The 21,907-nt window shown below is 39.8% G+C and overlaps 1 protein-coding gene across 2 annotated transcripts in view; it reads right to left on the bottom strand.

The window, feature by feature from the left end:
* CERS6 (ceramide synthase 6) overlaps positions 1-21,907 on the bottom strand; it is a 309,729-nt gene that overhangs the window by 19,279 nt on the left and 268,543 nt on the right. The gene's annotated exons all lie outside the window — the stretch shown is intronic.

The following is a 21,907-nucleotide window of genomic DNA, read 5'->3' as shown; positions in this document are numbered from 1 at the left end:
CTGTGTTTCTAAACCTAAAGTGAAATAACACTCACATGTGGCCAGTTGGGATGTAAGTTGGTGAACTCTTTCTAGAAAATCGGGCTATACATATAAAGAATTTTTTTTATTAGATTATTTATTTATTTATTTGAGAGAGAAAACCAGCAGTGGGGAGGGGCAGAGAGAGAGAGAGAGAAAGAAAGTGAAAGAGAGAGAGAGAAGCAGATTCCCTGCTGAGCAGGGAGCCTGATGAGGGGCTCCATCCCAGGACCCAGACATCATGACCTGAGCTGAAGGCAGATGCTTAACAGACTGAGCCACCCAGGCGCCCCTAAAGTATATTTTTATTTTTATTTTTTAAGATTTTATTTATTTATTTTTTTTGAGAGAGTAAGAGAGAGAACATGAGAGTGGGGTGAGAGGCAGAGAGAGAAGCAGAATCCCCGCTGAGCAGGGAGCAAGATATGGGACTCGATCCCCAGTCTCCAGGATTGTGACCTGAGCTGAAGGCAGACACTCAACCCACTGAGCCACCCAGGCACCCCTTACGTATATTTTCAAATGGTTCTTCATCCTCATAAACTTATTCCTGTAATTATTAACTTATTTCTTTAAAGAAATAAGTTAACAAATTTAAGTTCAGGGATGTCCATGCACTACTGTTTTTAATGGCAAAAAACTCTCCCACAAATAAATGGTTAAAAATGTATATCTGTATCGTGGAATGTTATTCATACATTCAAATCCTGTCTTCTATCTGATGAATGGGAAAATCCTAACAATGTAATGAAAGTGAAAAATAATTATAATTATACATAGTATGATCCCTAATTTTCATATATCTACATTTTATACACACATGTATAATAGGAATTAAAAAGAATATTCAAAAGTATTCACATTGGCTACTTCTAATTCTAGGATTTAAAATAAAACATTTTCTATATTTTACAAATATATGCATTATTGTCATAATTAGAAAAAACACTTGTAAATTTTTTTTCAAGGTGATTATATAAGAAAATATCCTTTCAAGGTAGTTAAAAAGCACCTATTTATGTTCCACAGTTAGAGGGGGAAGAGGCAAAGCTGAGTCTTCAGGACCAGAGCTGGACACCGTGAGCAATGCCCAGGGTATACAGATGGTGTAGAATGTGGACAGGAGCCATAGCTGTTGGTTTTAGGGTTCAGTCCTGATGAGTCAGTATCCTTAGCATGGCATTCCTGATGGTACTGAGAAAACAAATCTGAGAAGAAAAATCCCAGGAAGCCAGAAAGGCTTATTATTATCAGATTATTGTGCTCAGTTCTTCTTAGACTGAGATCAGGCTTGGAACCTGATGGTGGATGGATGAGCTTCCAAGTGCAAGACTGTCTGGGGGCCCCCAACGTTAAGGGGAAGAGTCTGGGGTGAAGCATACAACACGTGTTTGGCAAATACCTTTTTTTTTTTTTAACAGATATTTTTGGTTAATGGATAAACATGCATATGATTTCTGGAGTATGTATTTTCCAGAGTTTGGACAATGGAGAACACTGACTGAGAAGGCTCAAAATCAGCTTTGAATTGGGATGGGGTTTTTCAAAGCAAAACCAATCCCCCATCATCTGTAGAATCCAGAAACCTGGTTTCTCCACTGTGTGCTGTGTACTTCAAGGAGCCTGCTCTCCAGGCTGGCTAGATCCTAGTCTGGCTGCTCACTTGACTTCCCCGGGGAGTATGAAGAGTACGGATGGCCATGGCCACCCTCCAGAGACTAATAAGTTCAATGGTCTGGGGTAGAGCCTGGGAGCTGATATCTTTAATATGTTCCTGGATGACTTCAATGTGCAATTAAGTTTGGGAACCAATTCAGGAGGCTTTTTTTTTTTCTTTTGTTCTCTATCTCCCTTCTATACTTGTTTTTTTTTTTTTTTTTTTAACCTATGAACAATTCTGAGTAACTTTTTACAATCCATTTTTGCTGTCAGTAGACATGATGATTATGGGTCATTTCTGATTATGTGGGGCTGAATGATACTTACCAGGCCATGCATGAAATGTAAATTTTGTTCTCCTCCCCTGTGTTAATTAACAAGGAGGATAGAGTCCTGAGTATAAGAATTCCCAATGTTTGAGGTTTCAAACTACCCCAACTTGGAGATACTCAAGGACCTCACTCTTTGTAGCTCCTTGCTTATCCTTCAAAGGATAAGTTTAACCTCCCAGGATTTTTTAGGAATTGTCCTCTGAAGAGAGCATGAGTTTGTACACTCATTCAGACAACAAACAGAGCCTGATGCAGAGTGGGGAGAGTTTCTATATGGGTGGATGAAAAAGCCCAAAGTCATAAAAGATGGTGGTGCTTTTATCTTTGCCCACATAGAATTCTATCAAAAATGATTCCCAATCACAAAACCAGGTAAGAAAACTCCTAAAACTTCCTTTTCTTTTTTGGCTTTGGGAATCAGTTAATTATTGCTGATATTTTTAAAATGTTCATGGCCCTGCTTGTGTCCTAAGCACACACTTCATCAACCTTTTAGGTATCTAGCATGGAGTGTCCTTGGTCAATGTTTGTGATTCATCACCTAGTTATGATGACTCGGGTCACCTAACGTCCATGCTGCTATAGAGAACATGTTCACAATGATTTTTACTTGACAAAGATATTCCCCTTTCGATTTAGTCAATATCACCACGTTGCCCAAGATATATCACTGGGCTTATTATGTTTCAAACACTGAAAGAGACTGGATAAAGGGAGATTTTCATGTTAATTTTTGAGAAGCCACTCATACTAGGCTCCAGCTAGTCTCTTCGCCTTCCTTGAGTTACTCCCCCTTGGAATGGCAAGTACGTGAGGACATAGAGGTGCCATGTCATGACCCTACTTCTCTTACTGGGAGGGTCAGATTCGCCCTAAGTAGCCTGAGATGAGGGCGAATTATGCCCTCCTTGCCTATAAGATATAAATGGGAAAATCAGTCCACCTGGAAAGGTAGCCAAAGTCCCAAATAAGCAACCATTCTGAGGAGACAGGTGTCATAGGAGAACGCTGTCCTAGTTCTCTGTAGCAGTGGTGTTAAGAGGTTTTAGGGACAATCACACCTGTCAGAATCTCTATCCTGCTTTAAACCTACTCATCACCACCACTCCAATTAGAATAAAATCCTGAACACCTCCCAAGACTCACAAAAGTCCTGGATCTGGACCTCTCCAAACTCAACTTTTACCCCTCCTCCTCATGTCCACCAAGTTTCTTTCTGTTCTTGGAAGAGGCCATGGCTGTTCCTGCTCAGGGCGCTGGTACCAGTGGTTTCCTGTGCCTGGCTTCTTCCCAGAACTTGTCCTGTGAGGTGTGTCTATGTCATTTTAGAAACTTTCCCCAGATTCCCTTGCTTTCTACTTTAAAGCATGAGCTCTAAGGATGCAACGATAGTGGACATTTCACCTGCTTTGGATCTGCCAAGGCACCTATGAATTCCACAGTACACTAGGTGTCAAGAATGGGGAATGCCTGATTGGTTCCCATTCCAAGAAAACTGGCAGCAGGCCCGGCCCCCCTCCCTTCAGCAGCCTAGAGCATCCCTGCTGGATATGCTGATTTACAAGCACAGACAAAACAGGACCGCTCCTCACGCTTGCCTTGCAATATGTATGCCCAGAGGCATAACTTTTCAGTGCACTGTGCCTTGATAATTGTTTTTGGCCTATTTACCGCGAAGACTTTAGTTTTAGCAAAAGCATTAGATACGCAACAGAGAAAAGAATGAGGACATTAGGCCCCTGAAAATAAAATTATTAGAATGTTAGGCAATAAAGGGAATGAAACCTCACTTTGAGGCTAATACAAAATGACTTTGGAAGCTGTTTCAAGTGAACACCAACCCGGGCAGAATTGAAGAAAAGTGCAATGCCAATGAAATGCTAACGCTCTGCGTTTTTATCATTATCCACTGTGATTTGTTTCTACCCCTGCAGAGTAAGACAAATGACAGGCAAGTCAAAGCTCACATTTTTTTCCCTTAAACCTCCGCCTGAAGTTGGGTCCTCAGACCAAACTGTGGAGCTGCCCAGCACGTGCTCACCCTCTGAAATACATATGGCACGGAGACAGATGTTTTCAGATGCCAACTGTATACCGCTGGGACTGCCGTGTCATTTACATACACCTGCCCCAAGGGGCTGATGCTGAGGACACTCTTGCCACGGCTCCCTGGCTCCTGCCGCACAGTCACGTCCACAGTCTTTGGATACGGACAGGGACATCCCTTTTAAAGTGTGGCTGCCTGGGCCAGGGGCTGTGGTCCCGAAATCACAGCTTCCCTTATTTCTATATAAACTCTGGTCTCGTTACCACCTTACTCTAGTGAACCAAATGAGCGCATAGTCAAAACCACGCTTACAATTCTCTGCTTTGGTTTCCCGGCTCAGTTTTGAAGTGTGCCTCCTTGGCACCTCCTCCTGGGGATTTAGGAGTCACTTTCAAAACCAGGTTCCTATTTCCCCCCTCACACTTATCCCTACTGTAAACGACACCACTACTATGCCTATTATTAGCCCTCAAAACTCCAGAGATAAAAAATTGTTTTCATCTCCAAACCTTGCAGAAGAGGTTAGAGTGACTAGGTTTTTAAGCCAGTCATACGAACGGAGCGATCGAGCCAGGATTTGAACACACTTCTTTCTGTCTACCACTGCTGCTACTACTCTCTTGGAAACCACCATCAGAAATAGAAATATTAAACCACCAGAGACATAGGCTGTCTCTGTAACAAGCTTCCAACTAGTCCCCTCAGCAGACCTTGTTGCAAGATGACCACAGACAAAGACAATGTGAGCAGAGAAGTCATGTGGCAGTACTTGGTCAGGAGGTGGTCATCTAGATAATCCAGAATACTCATACTTAAAAATGTAGACCACCACTGTGAACAATTTTGAAATACTTCCTCAATTCCCAAGTAGGTGCACGGCCCCCCAGTGGTCAAGCAGATCCTACTCAGTCTTTGAATGGCAGCATCAAGTTCATCCCTTGGGGATTTATTCTGTGACCCTCAGAGTAGGCTAGATCCTCCCAGCAGCCCATATTTCTTCATAATACCAACAAAAGGGTGTGATTGACATCTGCCTCCCTAGACTGGAAGTTTCAAAAGAGCAGAGACTGAAATATTTACCTTTTCCTTATTGGTCTCAGTGCCTAGCAGAGTGTTTGGCAAATACTAAGTCTGCAAGTATTTGTAGGATAAATAGAATTTTTCCATAAATAGAATGGCTTTAATATTTCTAATTCTGAAGGCAACCTGTATCATCTAGAAATTTCAAGCTACCTAGGAAGAGTTAAGAAAGTAAAGCCAATTCCTTCCCATTTTTTTTTTTTCCTCCAAACCATGTTTGGTCAATATTTATTTTTACCTGTTGTGATGAACCAACTCTGCATGGTTTAAACAATGTGTAGATGATTGAAAGTCCATGGGATTTTCCCTCCTTAGGCACCAAATAGGCATAAATCCTGACAAAGGACGCAAGAGTAATCTTTCCCTCTTTCTCTCTTTCTTTTGCCAAATTGAACTTCTCAGAATCAGGTTTTTAATTGGACCTGAAGAGTTAAAGCACATCCCTCTAAATGTTGGCTCTTGCAATTTCCTCTCTTCTCCCACATTCTCTCCCATCACTTCCTATCTTGCAAGACAGTGGAGTCCGTTGCATTCTATACTATAAAAATGAGGATTTGACTATTTGTGCTTGGCAAAAATAAAATTAAGTAAAAATCAGATAAACAAAATTAATAATAAGAGCAAAAGAAAAAATAATTTAAAAATGCAGGAGAATCCATCTGCCATTTTCTTAACTTGCTTGAGTTAGAGAACATGAATCTTTTGGACACTTGGATATTCTCAGATCTTACCTTACTTGCCTTTCACAGGGAGCCCATCTTGTGGCATGCGTGTAAATTTAGGAAAATATACTCAATTTTTACCATATGCTCTAACCTTGGAAACTATTTTCTGAATACCCTGTATTCCATTTCATATTGTGTTCGTTGATGTTCTGCTTCCTTCTCTGGTTTTGAGAAGTGAACAGCTCTATTTATTCCTTGAGGTCCCGCCCAAATATCACTTTCTCAGGATTAATCAGAACTTCTCCTGAGGCCCCATGGCAAAACTCTGTACCTCTGTTGACTCTTTCTGGCCACCCACTGTCGGTTTCAGCTTGTTGTCCAATACCAGAACTGCGCACATGCTCCTTGTGACAGGGGTGTCCTATACATTTTCATAGCCCTGGTGGTTAGCCCTGAGCCTGGGTAAGTTTTTGATAATTTATGCTTGGTCAGAAACTTATGAAATTTACCTTGACCCATAACCCATGAAAACATCTGAGATGCAAATTCTAAGTTAAAATGCTCTGTACTATGCTTACTTGGAAGTCCATCCCTCAATGGAGTATTTGTTTAATTTAATATACTCAAGTTCTATTCTGGGGAACAATAGTTAAAATTAAGCTAGAGTTTAAAACTTGCTGTACTTCTAAACTTCCCCAGTGTGAGCAGCGCACACCTGCCAGCCTGCTAGAATACTGGTTACATAACAAAGGACAATTAAGATGCATTGCCAAGAACAAAAAGTAGCTATTTTCTGTTTGGTTCCTGATAAATTGCCATTGTTTATTGTTTAATAATCACCACCATCTGCCATTTAAAATTTTCACGCCATCTGTCAATATGGCATCTCAGAGTAAAGCTGATTCATGCCTCTTGTTGGTCAGCTGTAATGAGCCCCTTGCAAATGATTTAGCAGAAGTCATCTGACTTCCACACTCAACTTCCTTAAGTCAAACTCAGTTCATACTCTGAGACTCTCATCCTGTCTATAAATTTCAAAAAATTTCACATTTTGGTTTTTAATTGTCATTACTGAAAACTTAAATAGATACCCCAGGAAAAATAAAACAGTAGAAAGATCCACCACCTACAGACACACTCATCAGCAGTTACATCAATGATCGACTCATGGTGGGCATGTTTCCATCCATATCTCCTTCCCCTCACCCATCCTGACTTATTTTGAAACTAATCTCAGATACCATATTATTTAATCTATAAATATTTCAAACTCTTTTAAAAGACCTAACCATAATGCCATTATCACACCTTTAGACACCTGAAGACATCAACGATAATTTACATCCACCTGTTGAGTCTATTTTGCTCCTGCTGCAAAAGTGAATCTTACTGAATATTTTCCTATAAGCTCAAAGCCCTTTGTAAACTGTACACATGCTGATAAACTATTATGATCTACTTCTAGGGCAAAGAAAAACAGCTTGTTCCCTGAATGCTGCTTAATACTGAATTCGTTTTTTGGAAAGAGGTACATTATATATTCCTTTATTCACATACAGGGTAAAGAACAGAGCTACTGGCAACCACACTACCAGATCAAGTCTGACAGCCTCTCTTCTTTTTCAGCTTTGCCTAGGGTTACAGACACAGATAATTTCATGCTGGATTTCAATAGCACATCCGAACAATTGGCTTTAGACACTGCGGCCATTCCTTTTATAATCGCACATCTCCGCTAATGAATTTCCTATGAATATTGGTATTAGAGAATCTACAAGAGGTAGATCTTTTTCAAAAACCAAATGCCACATTTTTCTAAAGGTTGCTGCAGAGTTTCTTTCCTTATACATCAGAGAAAAAAAGACATTTATGAGATGAAGTGTCTTTCTATGAGCTCAATATTGAATTTTCCATTGTTGGTGCTCAGTCTCTCCTGGGAGGCTCTTAATTGAATCAGTCTTGAAAGGTTTTCATTGTGTTTTTCCTCAGGCTCTCTTATGGATTACAGAAGCATTCATAGTGAGTACAGCTCTAATGGAAGATGCTGTCACCCCATTACTCAGTCTGGTCTCTGTCACAATTGCTCATGCCTCTTAAGAGGCTGGCATGCTATCAGGTCAAGAAGAGGTCAAGGTAGACAGACACAGGAAGCAATAGCTCTTCACAGGGAACAGGAGAATAGCGGAAGAGAGAAAGCCACGGTGCAGCCACCAATAATCCCTTTAGACAAATTCTAGACTAATTCACTCACGCATAGTGTCAGACCCATACATTTACCTACAAGGACTACAGGCAAGGTAGTGTAAGAGAATGATGGCTTCCCTGGGCAAGGCAAGGCAAGGGTAAAGGAGCTCATGGGGTGGGTCAGGAGCTAGTGGCATGGCCTTCATGCTGTCACCTGCATGCCATCTCAGTATGGAAGCCTGGAAGGAAAATGCTGGCTATCAGGAGAGAATTCTCATCTCTAACAGATTAAATGCTGCAGCTGAATTACTTGTAATTTTCTCTGTTTCATTCCAGAAAGTCAGATCTTTTCTTGACTTAAGCCTTATTCCCTCAAAGAATCCTTCTCTGCCTCAGTACCCCATCGAAAGCCTGCTATTAATGTCTTCATGCACATATGAGCCACCATTTTTCAAAGAAGCTATGCACAGTGCTATACAGTATTTTAAACCTTTCAAGGCCCTTTTGCACGCATTCTCATTTGATATGCACAGACTCTCTTGGCCAAGGAAAGCTTTGTTATCCTTGCTTACAGTGCCCGTAGCAAAAGTGGGGAGAAGAGCGGCGATTTGATCAGGCTCACTAAGTAAATCTCAGAACAAAAACTTGATCAAGATTCTTAATTGCCAGTCCAATATGATTTCCACATTATCTCATTTCAAAGGCTTTTCTAAAAAACAACCTCCAGAACTTTGGGAAAGAGCTTTCCAAGAGCTTTCCTTGGCCAATGTGAGTTCAGTGGCACATTGAACATGTCAACGACACATGTGTGCACATGTACATTCATATACACTGCTTTGTCATTATTACCTGATACAACTGGGAGTAACAGTTTAAGTAATTAAAAAAGTAGCTTAAAGAGGACACTAATTACAATGATTCATATGTACCTATAAGCTATATATATATATATATACACACACACACACAAAGGTGTATGTGTGTGTATGTATGTGTGTGTGTGTTTTGTGTGTGTATGCACCTTCATTCACCAATTTTTTTGACATAGAATTTTCCTTTTGAATATGGGCTCCCTGGTGGACCTTTCTTGCGTTCACCATCCTTGAAATGCAATGTCTACAATTCCCACTTTGGGCTTCTTTAAAATGGAAAACTTTGGGACGCCTGGGTGGCTCAGTCAGTTAAGCGTCGGACTCTTGTTTTCGGCTCAGGTCATGATCTCAGGGTCGTGAGATCGGGCCCCGAGTGGGGCTCCACGGTCAGAGGATGGTCTGCTTGCGATTCTCTCTCTCCCTCTCCCTCTGCTCCGCCTGCTTGCGCTCTCCCTCTCTTTCTCTCTATCACTCTCAAATGAGAGAGTCTAAAACAGAAAACTGAAAGCCACAGAAGGAATCAGCGTGCAGAAGCCCTCTGGATTTTTATGATCTGCCTCTCGTTCTTTTACAGTTGTCTTACCAACACTTCATCCAACAGCAGTTTTTAGATACTTCTTACTTTTTACAATGCATTTAACTTAATTTTTATCGTTTCAGAAAAAGCCATTATGTTTTTACACTTCTAGTTAATATTTTACTATATTGAGTAATAAAACCACACATCATAACCGGTACAAAGAGGTCTGTGGACAGCTGTCTGCCTCTTCCCCTGGCAGTAGTTCTCCGGCATTCACTAGAGCAGCAGACGCATCACGAGCATCTGGGCGCCCTGGGTATGCTTCAAGGGGGGAAGAAGAGTGTTCACTTAGGGGAGGGGACAGGTAAGTACGAAATGGCTGTGTGTTTCTGTTTTATCTTTTCCTGGGAGGCAGTACAGTGTGGCAGTAAGAAGACTGTCAGGGTTCTGGACTCTTAGAGACATGGGGCAGTTTAACTTGACCTGAGACTCAGTCTTCCTAATGGGAAATGAAGCCCAGACAGATTGGCAGTGTCTGCTATGGGTAAGTAACTCAGGGGAAATCGCCAGACATGCATACATCTTCCTAGAGCTAGGTAATCATGATCCCTGTGTAATGAAAAGGGCACAGGCTTCAAGTTTGCATTTATACTCTTGTGACCTTCAGCAAGTGAGTTACTTTTATGAGCCTCAGGAAAGCAGGAATACTCCTTGCAGACCTAACTAAGACCTTGAGGTTTTTTTTTTTGTGTGTGTGTGTGTGTGTGTGTGTGTTTGTTTGTTTGTTTGTTTTTAAGATTTTTCTTTAGTTATTCGGTAGACAGAGATCACAAGTAGGCTGAGAGGTAGGCAGAGAGAGAGGAGGAAGCAGGCTCCCTGCTGAGCAGAGAGCCCCATGCAGGAATTGATCCCAGCACCCTGAGATCATGACCCAAGCTGAAGGCAGAGGCCTAACCCACTGAGCCACCCAGATGCCCCTAAGATCTTGAGTCTCTAAATGCTATTCCGGGATTACCCCTCAACCCAGCCCCATCACATGTTCTTTAGTTTCCAATAGCACCCTGCACATTCTGTTTTTGTATTTACTGCATGGATATAAATTGTCCATCATATTACAATTCCATTGTAAGGGATGGATTTATAATTAAATTATACTTTAAGGGTAAGAAGTTTATCTTATTTCTTAAAAACTAACATAATAATACTATTATCATTTGCTTGCTTGTTTTCTTTAGTAGATTCACTTCTTTTTACTTACGCTTTATTTTGAAAGAATTATTGTATCTTGAGGCAGCTGTGTAGATCAGTCAGTTAAACGTCCAGATCTTGATTTCAGCTCCATCAAGTTCTGTGCTCAGCAGGGAGCTGCGGGAGAGTCTCCACCCCCCCACCCTGCCTATGTGCTGGCTCTCTCTCAAATAAATAAATCTTTTATTTTTTTAAAGATTTTACTTATTTATTTGATAGAGAGAGATCACAGGTAGGCAGAGAGGCAGGCAGAGAGAGAGGAAAGGAAGCAGGCTCCCTGCTGAGCAGAGAGCCCGATGCGGGGCTCAATTCCAGGACCCTGGGATCATGACCTGAGCCAAAGGCAGAGGCTTAACCCACTGAGCCACCCAGGCGCCCCTAAATAAATCTTTAAAAAAAGAATTCTTATATCTTATTCACTCTTGAAAAATTCTTAAAAAGGACATTTATGTGACATGTAAACATACATATTCACACAAATATTTGCCCCATTTTATGTAGGGCCGGAAGAAGGCTCACATAATGCCATAACACTTTAATTCAAAGCTTTCTCTAAAGGATTTCTATTGCATGTGCACTAGAAACTTGAGATATCCTTCAGAGAAAGCTTCTGGCCCCACATAAAATGGTAATAAATTATAAATGTCTGACTAGATCTCTGGTTTCAAAGTATGGTATGAAGACGATTTTAGGTGTGAGGTGAATATTTAATAGTTACGTATTTATGTGAACATGTATGTTTACATCTTTCAAAATAAACCGTAAGTAAAAAGAAGTGAATCTACTAAAGAAAACAAGCAAGAAAATAATAATAATAGTATGTGGTTCTGGCACAAATCACAGTTTGTCAATAGTCAATGTTTAGGAAACTTATAACTAGCTGAAAACATGAAATTCTACAGCTAAACTGAACTTTGCCTTTCCCAGTTATAGGGAGAAAAATCCTCAAGTTTCAGTTTTCTGGAAACTTCTGTCATTTACTAAAGTTAAAATTAAAGGATATATAGGAAAACTTAATCATACTTAATTTGACATACCCTAGGCATGTGTACTGGAGATTATAATTCTCTATATCTATGTATCATCAAGCCATCATGAACAGGACAGTCTTCCACAACAAAGAGATGACCTGGTCCAGATGTCACTAGTGCTGAAGTTAAGAAACCCTGTTGTAGAGTTATGTTTGCGAATGACTTATGAATACCTTGATCTAATACCCACGAGGGAATGTCTAAAATGATTCTGATGAAAGTTCTAAATACTTTCTTCCAGATTTATTTTCAGAAAGCAATGGGAGGGGGGAAGACCTCACAGATTTTAACACATGTTCACCTCTCCACTTTTAAAACTTCTCCATTTAGTTTTTGAGAATAAGGGGGGTGGAAAGGCACCAAAATCATCAAGGTATAAATGCCTACCTTCAGTTTATAGGTCAGCTCAAGATATCGGCTTTGTTGTTCTAAGTGTTTTCCAGTTTTCATGGCAAAGGGCTTCCATACTTAGGAAAAAAGTCTCCTCACTGACTGTGCTGGCAACGATGTGCATGGGAGAGAGGGATAAGTCTGTGACCCTAGTCTACATCCTCAAGAGCCCCCTGGCGCCATCTTGGGCATCTTATAAAGAGTGAACACATTCTCACCTTGCTTTGTGATATACTGGGTGATGGTTAGCTATCAGCAGGGAATCGAGTTATTTAGCCTTCCTACATCTCCCTTCTGAGCTCTATCAGCCCAGAGAAAGTATTTCTTAAGTGCAACTGATGACAAGGTCTCACTATTACCTCCTACTCTGTGCCCAGAAAACATTTTGGTCCAAGGATCAAACTCTTAGGGGCCCGAATCAGTCTGATTATAAACGTGTTCACATTGGGTCTAACTGGAAGAAACAGATTAGAGTATCACCTGCCTCTTACCCTGAACACACATAAAGGGCAGACCAACTTTGTATAAACTTTTAGGAAACAGAAATGACTGAGGTGGGTATAATAATTTATAGGCCTAAATCTATCATACCCTCAATGGAGTTAGCTACTGATTGATTGTATGTATTTTTTTGCAGGGGTGGGGGAGATATTCATTAACATTCATTAATGTTATCTATTCATTAGATAACATTGAGTTGCATCAACACTGAGAGCTGTGAATGAGCCAGGCACAGAGCTGAATAGTCCTGTATTGACCGAAAAATCAAAGGGCTACACTATTCCAACAAGGAGGGGCGACATGTAAGGATCAGTCTTGCCAACCCAAAGAACACATACTTGGTAAAGAACTGGTCAGTTTGAGACCAATGAACGTGCTTAAGCACTTTGATCCATGGTTGACTGATTTTTAAATCATAAGGTCTAATTTTTTTTTTTTTTTTGAAGAGTTTTCTGCTTTATACTTAAAGATCTGAAATTCTACAGAGTCATTTGCCAGGATACTGATTATGTATAAGTGGGAGATTTTTTTTTTTTTATCAACAATAAATGTCTTACACTGTGAAAATAGCAGCTTGACTCCCACATTCATTTAGCAGCAGGAGGCATAGAATGGATTGGCCCTTTTGAATTATTCCAGAAATGTGCTCCAAATGCATATAGATAGATCACTAAATATAAAGCTAATTGCTTCTTTGTTTTGTTTTACCCTACTGCTAAGCAACTTTTTAAACCAAACTCTTTGATAAAGGATGGGCTCTTTACCATCACTGTTCTTCAGAATAAAGTAAAGTTTATAAGAAAGCAATGTGTCTTCTCTAAATACAATCTGATGAACCCTGTTGATGACTCAAATTTATAAATGACAGACTGCCAAACGCTGCCATTTTGACATGTGTGGGTCTTTTCTTCCCAAAGGAGTTGTTCATTTGAACGGCTCAGTATTTATGGCTCAGTATTAAAGCAAGGAGGTGGGCCATCCAGGTCGCCCTTTAAGGGAGAAATTCCATCAGTTGTGAGGAGTGCAGTCAGCTAGCTCCAGCAGCAGCAGTGCCTTCAGAATCCAACCTGGTGTCTGGGCTTTGTCCTGGGAGCTCTCTCTTAGCCAGGAACTGAATATGCAGGGCATTAGGGACTGCTCATTTCTTCCCTACCCAGGACTCCTCTCCCAGGCAATCATTGCTCTGAAGCTGTCTGGTGGACAGACCAAGGCTGTCAGATCTATGTCATGGTTGGCAATTCCTCCTGCCCCACTCATGCTACCTTCTCTTTATCTTTGACAGGCATAACCACCTAATAAACTCTGACACCCCGAATTCCATCTCAGGATCTGCCTCTCAGGGGACCCAACTGACACACATCATTTAGATGTTGCTACCAAAATGGGAAGAGGGAAAACTTCTACACTACACTCTCAGCTAAAGGCCTGTGAGCTGCAAGCACTTCTTGGAAACCTTGACCATCAACATTAACAACTCAGTTTGTATACTGTTTTGTGATTGCCCAAAGTGGTGTATCTGCTCTGAATGGGCAGGAGCAAAATCCCCCTGGTGTTCCAAGCCAGTAACCATAACCATCTCCTGAAACCCTTAGAATTAATTCTCACACGGCTAGTAAGAATCCCAAAAGAGGATTAGCTTTATTCTCTGCCAGGCAATGTAGAAATTGGTTAGAAAAAGACTTTCATCTGAACAGAAAGACGGACTGCCTTGAAAGATATCTTGACTGCCACTTCCCCATGAGATTTGGGGAATTAAGCTGATTAAAGGAAAAGCTCTCACAGGAAAGAGAATCAATGTACACTCACTAATTTGAGCCAATTGGTTACTTTCAAATTATGTTTTTCAGTTGTTCTGCATCCATGGACAGGAAAGCATGCATCTCTTGCATCTGGGTTAAACATTCCACTTTCAAGTATTTCCCTACTCCAAGCACTTCTCTGCCTGGTCAGGAAAGAATGGAATCTATTAAGCCCTTTCTAATAGGAGGAAGATGGAAGGACCCCTGTTTCCTTCTCTGGTAAACAATGTGAAAACACAAGGCAAACTCAGAAAGGAAAACAAAAATTAACACCATGAAGAAAATCTGAACTTCCTCCACAGGTTGGATCTCATGGCTGGTCACGCCAACTTGAGTTCCTGACCCAACACACAAGCTCCCTCTACTCCCTGGCTAGTGGATGGCTATCCATGCTGTAACAATCCCCACCTGTTCCACCCCCACTCCTTCGCTTGCTTTGTGCTAGTACCAGGTTATGCAGACAGGATTTAGAAAGTCAGAGAAACACTATACTTAACTTTACGTTCTGTGTGCAAGAAAGTCCTCCTATTCAAAGGCATTTAAAGTGAATCCAACAATCAACAAAACTGAAAGGCAACCTTTGGGACAGGAAAATATATTTGCAAATGACATATCCAATCAAGGGTTAGTGTATCCAAAATCTATAAAGAACTCATCAAACTCAATACCCAAATAATCCAGTTAAGAAATGGGCAGAAGACATGAATAGACATCTTTCCAAAGATGACATCAAGATGGCTGACACAATGGAAAGATGCTCGGCATCACTCATCATCAGGGAGATATGAATCAGAACCACAATGAGACACCACACCACACCTGTCAGAAGGACTAAAATTAACAACAGATGTTGGCGAGGATGTGGAGAAAGGGGAAAGCTCTTACACCGTTGATGGGAATGCAAACTGGTGCACCACCCTGCAGTATGGTGGTTCCTCAAAAAGTTAAAAATAGAATTACCTTATGACACAGCAATTGCACTACTAGATATTTACCCAAAGGATACAAAAATACTGATTCAAAGGGATATATGCACCCTGATGTTTATAGCAGCATTATAGACAGTAACCACATTACAGAAAGAGCCCAAATGTATTGACTGATGAATGGATAAAAAAGTTTTGTGATACGCACACACACACTGGAATAGTACTCAGCCATCAGAAAGAATGAAATCTTGCTATTTGCAGTGACATGAATAGAGCTAGAGTATATTAAGCTAAGTGAAATAAGTCAGCCAGGGAAAGACAAATACTGTATGATTTCATTCACATGCGGAATTTAAGAAAAGAAACCGATGAACATGGGGCAAAAAAAAAAAAAAAAAAAAAAAAAAGAGCTAAGTGAACCATAAAACAGATTCAACTATAGAGAACAAACTGAAGGTTGTTGGAGGGGAGGTGTGTGGGGGCTGGGTTAAATGGGTGATGGGGATTAAGGAGGGCACTTGTGATAAGCACTGGGTGTTGAATGTAAGTGATGAATCACTAAAGTCTACTACTCTAACTACTATTACACTGTATGCTAAGTAACTGGAACTTAGATAAAAATTTCAAAAAGGAAATAATTTAAAAAACAAAGTGAATCCACTTTAAATGGAATGTAAATTTCACAGAAAACAGGTCAATCAAGATTTTACTTTGAGAAATGAAGTAAAATTCATGAAATATTTTATTTTCTGTTTAATCAAATTTGGGTTATAATTGCAACTATGTTCTAATTCTTAGAACTAAAAATGAATGAATGTTGACTGGGAGGGTTGTATAATTTCCTCCAAAACTGAGTGGTAGTGGTACATGACCATTTTACAGAAAATTCACAATTATTTGAGGGCTTCAACATTTCCCTAAGGGTCTCTCATATTCCTTTTAAATTCCTGTCTTTCCTTTTTGAAGTACCTATCATGTCACCATTCTTGCTGATTTTCCTTTTTCCAGTTGTTAAGAGGTCTTGCCAACTCCTCTTTGGTTTGTTTTGAGTATGTTTTGAGCAGAGCCCTGACATCACTTTCACTGACCTCATGAGATCCTGCATATTGTATATCATGTACAATTTCACTTGGCAACTGACTTTCATTGCTCTGGTACTCTTCTTCCATCGCACTAGTTTGGTGAGGAAGGCACTAATGACATGACACAGAAATATTGGAGAAGGCACTAATTTTTAAACTGGTTAATTTATTACTAAATGCTTTCTTGTCGTGATGAACTTTTCTTTCGTCTTACAATCCCCTAACTACTGGAAACCAGTTAATAAATTCCCAGGTAGCCGGAACCTTTGGTACTTAACTTCAATTGGTCCTTGAAGCTGCACATTCTTTTAGACCTAGGTTTTAAATTGGAAAATCTTTATCAGTAAGTAATCTGAGGCCTAGAGATACTGAGGCATCCCAAGGTCAGTGGTAGAGCAAGGCTAAAGCCAAAGTTAGCCTAGTTCAGGGCTTTATTCTTCACATTTTACACTGCTGTGTAAAATGAATTAAAGCAGAGAACACTAGAGGAGAAAACAGAAGATATATTTCTATTCTTGTCCATGATGAAAACTCGCTGTGGCTCTGGGCAAGTGCTTAACTTTTCTGGCATTCAGTTTCCTCTGAAGTCTTATAGAACATAAAATAGCTTGGGTTACTGGTTTGGGGTCCCAAGGACACCAGGAGAATTTTGCTACCATCCATTCAGGAAAGAGATATACCAATTTGGACAGTCACTACACAATACACAAACTGAGTCATTGGTATTAAATGATAAAGGTCCCTTGGGAAGTGATGGAAGTTCATTGATCACTGGCTCAAAAAGCATGAGGTCCTGTCATTGCTCTGTTCTTGTTTCCCGGGACCTCTCACCCAAATCCCAATGAAATTCTCATGTCTTGTCAAGTATGACCATGGTTTTCTTGTTAAGAAGAAACTATATCAGATATGTGTGTCTGTCACTTGCAACATATACCTCCTTCCCAGTCTTGTATTCTCTCTCTTCTTTGTACCTCATACTTTAGAAGGATAAGCTTCCTATTTTCACAAGACTTTCCTTCTAAATGGCTGTTAATCCCTGAGGCCCAGTTTGCTCAGTCTCCATCATCAGTATCCTCAATCTCTTCCTTTATTTTGACTCAAGGAGTCATGGTACCTGAGAAGTCACCTAACTAGAACCAACAGTGGATGACTGCCTCCCTTCCCTCAGCTCTCTGAAGGGCAGGAGTCTCTTCTTGATAATTCATGGGTACCTCACTAACACCTACAAGTACTCTCTCTTCTGTTTCTAAAAGGAAGCACAGATGTCCAGTATTCTATAAAAATCTTCATGTGATACTGTCTTCAATCTAATGATCATCTTCTTTCTTTCTATACACTGCAAACTTTTTAAGCAAATCATCTATCTCTTCTTGTCCACCACCTACTTGTCACCTTCCACCCCCTTAGGATTTCTTGTGGGGATCACTCTATGAAAATTTCTCACTGGAAGTCACCAACTCACTTGTAACGTGAAATTAGAAAACCAAGGCATTTTAAAATGTTAATTAAAATAAGAAGAAATTTTAAAGCTAGAAGAGATTGTTGGTATTCCAATTCTCTCATTTCTCAGATGAAGAGCACATGCAGAGTTCACGTGACTGGTATTTGCCTTGATCTTCCCTGTAGTATTTGATATCACGAATTCCTTTTCTTTCTGAACAACATAGGTTAAATAAATAGAATACTGTCAAGTTGGTTTTTTTCTGATTTGTTCAAAAAGGTTGCCTGAGAAACCTTCCTGAGGATAAGCTACATTAGGCACAAGACAAGGTGACTATCACATGTGTTTATTTCAATTCAGATTCTTGGGTGAGGCCCCTATCACTCCTCACCGCACCAACCATTTATGTTTTAATTTACTTTCAAGCTGTTTTCATAAGCATCAGAGGCTTTATTTATTTCTAAAATAATTCAATACAAACATGCTTTGTCTTTCTTCTCTGCTGAAGTTCAGCCACTTATACCTTAGAACAAATAAATTCATGTTTTGTTCTTCTACTACAAGATATTCATTTAGTTACAGGATGACACTACTAACTAATATACCTGAACATCAAACATTTTTCTCCCTCTTCGGAAATGGAGTTGCATCACTTTGAACACTCTGAGACGTTCTCAGATGTTCTCAGAACCAGAAGGAGCAAGTCATCACTGCCCACCAGAACAGGGACAGGGTGTTAATATGAAGAAGGAAAACTAACCTCTCTTCCCATTCTGCTTAAAGGAAAATAGTCTGGATCCATTCTCAAGTGGTTTGGAAAACTACTGGCTATTTTCAAGGTGCTCCGGATACTGGCCCGGGGAAACATATCCTGACCATGGTTAGAAGTGATGCTGTGCCCATTTTAGACTTGTCTGTAGCACCAAAACTCTCCAGGTACAAACAGTACCAGCAAAATACAGTTTTAATGAATCGGTTAGCTTTTCATGCAAATGCAATGGAATTGCCTTATCTGAAATCTCAAAGCCATTAGGGGCAATTTATGAAGAAAATGTATCATGCAATCTTACTTCTTTTGCAGCAGGCAGTAATCAATAGTCTCACTACTACTTAATTACTAAAAAGGAAAGCCCCATAAACTCATGGAAGCAGCTGTTGTGATATTTATTTGATATTGGTAAGAGTAAGCAGAAGTTTCATTATCTGAAATATATACAAATAAAATAAATGTCTATAAATATATTTACTTAAGATATAAGTATAAATATTTATCTATAGCAAATGAATATTTATGGATATAAGTAGTTTTTAGAGAGATATATAAGATATATTTATATATGATGGAGCACCCACTTTATTTCACCTTTTTGTATGAGAAAAAGTAGGCCAGAAGATAAAAATAAGCAATGATCCTAGTTGTGCATGCAGTTATTTTCTGAATAAGGCAAAATTTCATCATCTTACCCAAACCCTTGAAGGACAGATAGAAATCAATTTAAAAAGAGAAGAGTTGGGCGCCTGGGTGGCTCAGTGGGTTAAGCCGCTGCCTTCGGCTCAGGTCATGATCTCAGGGTCCTGGGATCGAGTCCCGCATCGGGCTCTCTGCTCAGCAGGGAGCCTGCTTCCCTATCTCTCTCTCTCTCTGGCTGCCTCTCCATCTACTTGTGATTTCTCTCTGTCAAATTAATAAATAAAAGCTTTAAAAAAAATAAAATAAAAATAAAAAGAGAAGAGTCATAAGTCAGTATGTCCAGTGTGGGCCACTCAAATTCGTCTCCAACATTCTATGCCTGAAATAGAACTTGTCCCCAACTGTAGCTGTGAGGGATAGCGTGCCGTGGTGGGCAAGTTATGGTAGGAGGATTAGTTAAGATATGTGGGCTCAAATAAGCATTGTTCTAGCATTCCGAATATTTGTTCCTGATTTTGAGAGAAAGAAAAGAGAAGAATGACACTGTGTTATACTGAAATTAGTAAATAAGTCAACCAACTACCCATCTGGGGTGAATACCTTTATGAAAGTAAATTCCAAATGAAGACTTAGAACAAATCATAGGGATCTACTGTAAGATAAACCAGCACACTTAGAGCATACAAGGTATAGGGCACAGCCCCAGGCATTTAGGAGCTCAGTCTTGAGAGAATCGCAAGGGCGACAGGGAAATGAATGATTAGTAAAACAACAGCATCAGACCAGTGCGTGGGGAAAATGTCACGTGATGACCACTGACAGTAGGGGACTCCCACTTCTACTTAAATGTTCGAATGGGATGAGGGACACAAGTTGAAATAAATGCAATCATGTGGCCAGGAACAGAAAAGGGGGTCAAGCTCCATGAATAATTCATGACTGAGAGAGATATTTAAGCTCTGTTTCTTCTATACTTTGGGGCAGCAGCTTTCACCTATTTTATGAAGCACCTTGTTTCTGAAAGAGATTGTAGATATAATGTAGAAGGAGAGGGTTTTGACCCTTTCAAATAAAGTGCTGACTTTGCAAGCTATGCTTTTCCCGTAAGGTGGTATTCTGGAGAAGAGAGGTGATTTAAGAGACTTGCACACACAGAAAAATCCCTTCAGCGCTTCACGGGATGGGATGTGTTCACATGGCACTTCAATACAAACTGAAAATAGCCATGGCTTTCCCAAGGTGTTTGCCCTTTAGCCACAGACAGGAGATAAAACAGCCTCATACATTCCTGAGATTAGAACAAGAACAATCTGGCAGACTAACACCTTGATTAGTGTTAATCATGTTAAATATTATATTTATGTTAATATTTATGTTAATATTATGTTAATATTAATAAACATATAACATAATATTTATGTTAATATTAATCATGTTAGATATTAGTGTTAATCGTGTTAAATATTTGAGTTCATGATCACCAGAAAATTCTCTTTAATTTGTTTTGTTCACTTATTATTAGCCAAAAAGCTAATAAGTCACTGAAAAATATTTTACTATTATTTGATGGTTTATAATCTTGTACAGCTTCAAGTTAATATTCTTACCCCTCCCCAGCTATGATTGTGGAGCACTGCAGGAAACAGGACAGAAAACTCAACTGGAACACAGGTGACCCAGAGCACGTCCCAGGAGGCTATTTTGGGAAATAATGTCCCCTATTTCCTTATTTGATTAGCACATACTACAGTGCAGTAAAGTTAGAGTTAACAGGCTAGTCCATCTCATTACATACAGTTTACTATGTATATATTTCAATTTAAAAGGAACCTAAAAATGTTATATAATTAAAATTGTTTCTACCTGGCTATTCTTATGTGGGCTCAATAATGGAAAGTATTCAGAATCCTTTCTTCAACCAAATTTTAATAAATATTTCAGTGAATGCTTCTCATAACATTTTATCCTAAATACTGAATATAGAACTCAAAGATCATGACACAATGTATTAGCAACCAACAAATTAAAACATTTATTTTCTGATGACTCTATTTAAGGCATGGGTTAGGGCTGTGTGAGATACAAAGCAGTCTAAGACACCAGGGTGTATAAAAATTAGGTGTATGTGGTACATTCAAAAACAGGAAGTTAAGACAGCTAAGCTGGGTTGGTGCAAGTTGCTCTAGGAAACGTGGTGTTTGCTATGAATTTGACGTTGGGTACCTTGCCTGACAGTGATATTAGGCGGATAAGGGTCCCTGGTGGTGGCTGGGCACAACTATCCAGGGCCCTTGGACAGAATTAATTACCATGTCAGGACAGTCTTCTGAGGAAATGTAGTTTTTTTTTTCTCTCCTTCTCTTGAACAGTTGCTCCCTCCCTACACTGCCCTGCAACCTTTTGACCACTTCCCACTTCTCTTTGTGCCTCATTTATCAAGAGTCACCATGCTACACATCCCCATACCGCCCTCAACCAGGCTCCTAGTCACTGCTTGCATTTTCAATCTATTTAGTTGTGCTATGATTTTCTTTACATATATATTTAACTCCTCTATTTCCAGTTCTTGAACATTTAGCATTCTCTAAGCATTTCTGTTTTATTATCTGCTGTGGACAAAGGCAGATAATAACAAGTGCACAAATCTGTTTCTATAAATTCTGTCTGAGCAAACAATTCAATGGCTGGAATCCCC

The sequence above is a fragment of the Mustela nigripes genome, chromosome 3 (assembly GCF_022355385.1).
Source record: "Mustela nigripes isolate SB6536 chromosome 3, MUSNIG.SB6536, whole genome shotgun sequence".
Lineage (NCBI taxonomy): Eukaryota > Metazoa > Chordata > Mammalia > Carnivora > Mustelidae > Mustela > Mustela nigripes.
The sequence above is the reverse complement of the archived record's forward strand: the minus strand, read 5'-3'. Positions and strand labels throughout refer to the sequence as shown.